Source organism: Rattus norvegicus, chromosome 1 (genome assembly GCF_021556685.1).
Source record: "Rattus norvegicus strain SHRSP/BbbUtx chromosome 1, alternate assembly SHRSP_T2T, whole genome shotgun sequence".
In the NCBI taxonomy this organism is placed as follows: Eukaryota; Metazoa; Chordata; class Mammalia; order Rodentia; family Muridae; genus Rattus; species Rattus norvegicus.
This window is the reverse complement of record NC_141534.1, coordinates 6,074,408-6,077,036: the sequence shown is the minus strand read 5'-3', so window position 1 is coordinate 6,077,036 and position 2,629 is coordinate 6,074,408.

Below are 2,629 nucleotides of genomic sequence, written 5' to 3'. Positions count from 1 at the left end.
ACTGCCTTGCCGCCTCTCACATTCATGGCCTCTTTTTCTCTGTTGCCACAAACTTCCCCTGTATTGATTACAAGCTTTTAGATACTATCTGAAAACCTTTTCTTCCATAGAGATTTAGTCTCATAAAGTACTAGAGCGTTTTTATGCTGCTTTGATTCAGAACGACTTTAATCTTGGGTAATAAAGGTTGAATTTTGACTGTATTTTACCTTTAAAATAGAGTAGCTATTCTAGAGTGTCATGTGGTACTATTTGAACATATTTGCATTCATTCCTCCTTAACATGGCAATGATTAAAGTGATGTTTTTGATAAGTTTGGTGCATGTCGATGACAATATACAATATAGAAAAGGTGTTCTTTCTGCAGAAAGGGACCGTAGATAAAATGAGACCTTGACGTCAAGAAATACAGTGAGCCATTTCTCGGGCACACAGAAGGCTAAGCACAGCACATTGTGTTTGCAAAGTAGAGATAACAGCTAACCCAAAATTGGCTATGGTCAAATATTCCAATACCTTATCCTGCAGTATAAGATGAAGCCTGGTTGCTGCCATTACTACATCAAAGGTATTCTACTCCGGTAGTATTCACGTATTTAAATATTACAATGCCTATTTCAATGATTTCACAGCTCACATTATGATGACTTAACTATAGAAGGGACATGAAATATGGATTTCTTTCTGTCACAGATTATCTTAGGCATTTCTCAATTTAGGGAAGGTGACCAAAGAAGAGAGTCTTTATAGTTTGAAAAAAGAAATCTCCGATGAAAGAAAGTAAGGCCATAAACAGTATGAAATCCTCTGTAGTAGTAGTGCCTCTGGTCTGGGAAGCTAAGCGGGGTTGAGCCTTGTTAGTACTTGGATGGGAAACAAAATATGTGATAAACTCCTGTCTACCACCTTTATTTAGGTTAATACTCACCGGTGTCCTGACTTATGAGTGTCAAAATCTGCTGCTACAACAACTATCATTTATCTACTCAAAGCAGTAGTCTTGTTTCTAAATCTGTATTAGTTAATTAAATTATTCGTATAGTAAATATGTGTTTTATTTTTACATATGTATATATTTTTATGTATGAACACACAACACACACACACACACACACACACACACACACACACACACACACACACACACGTCCAGATGCCCAAGGAGGCCAGAAGAAGGAGCTGTATCACCTGGAGAAGGACTTATAGGTAGTTGTAAGCCACAAGACATGGGTGCTGGGAATGGAACCAGCAAGAGCTAAGCTGTCTCCCCAGCCTGTAGTTCATAGCTCCTAACCAAGGTTAGCTGTCCAACCCTGAGTGCCTACGCAATATATTAAATTACCAGATAAAGAGGGAAAATGGAGTTCCATATGACTATCTCCAGTACAGATTTTATTTTGCATAACTGTATATTATGAAGAGTCTGTCTTTTATGACATATTTGTAAGTTCGTTTCTGAAGCCAGAGTGGTCTTTTCAAACCAAGGCTGATGATGAACTTGAAGAGAACAAAGAAGCAGGGTCTGTCCCACGGCATCACTTACCTGTGAGCTCTACATACTCACCCGGTTTTTTCCGAGAAGTACCACTTCGTCTTTAAACACAGCTTTCACTCTGCTGCAGTCCTGATATTTTAAAGTGGGGTGGCCATTTAACTCTGTTCTAACATTCATGTAGGGGCCACCTTAAACTGTTGGAATTCACTTTTTCTAATCCAAGACTTTTATGTACCATTGCAGGGGGGAATTAGTGTTTTGTGTTTAAAGGCAATTTTGAAGCAAAATTGGAAATAAGCATGCTGTTTATTAAAATAAAAATCACGTTCTACTCTTGGAACATTTTTTTCTATTTCCAGATATTTTTCATTGGTATGAGAAATTACAGGGCTGCCTCAACTACAAGGGCAGACTTCATACGGTCTGAAGAGTGTCTGAAGTGTTGAATGGATGGCGGCCCTGTGGAAACAGAGACGGGGTGAGCACCCTGTGGTGACAGTGAGAAGCTTCATCCCCAAGCCTGGACCACCAATGACTATTAGTAAACCTCCACGGGCTGTGAGGGGTGATGAAGTACTCCTCTACCGTTTCTGGAGCAATTGTAACACATGACAGTCTTGATATTGGGTTTGTAGTCTTTGTAGCTGTGTACCACAATAGTATTGCTTTAAGTCACCAAGTGAGAAGAGTCCTGGAAAATGAAGCACTACATAGTGTGGTGGCTTGATTAAGAGGCATGGCCTTGTTGAAGGAGGAGAGGTGTCACTCACTGGAAGGCAGTGGGCTTTGAAGTTTCAAAGGTTCACATCTCTCTCTCTCTCTCTCTCTCTCTCTCTCTCTCTCTCTCTCTCTCTCTCTCTCTCTCTCTCTGTCTCCTTGCTATGGATTAGGCTGTAAAGCTCTCAGTTAGTGCTCTAGCACTATGCCTGTCTCCTTCTGCACTATAATCCTGATGAAAGCATCCTCTGAAATTATAAGTAAGCCACTATTTAGATGATTTCTCTTATAAGAGCTATCCTTGTCATGGTGTCTCTTCAAGGCAATAGAGTGCTGACTAAGGCATCACCCTAGCAGCTTCACTTCCTTTGGTTTAGACAAAGAAGACAAAATGAGGGAGAAACATCAGAAGACCA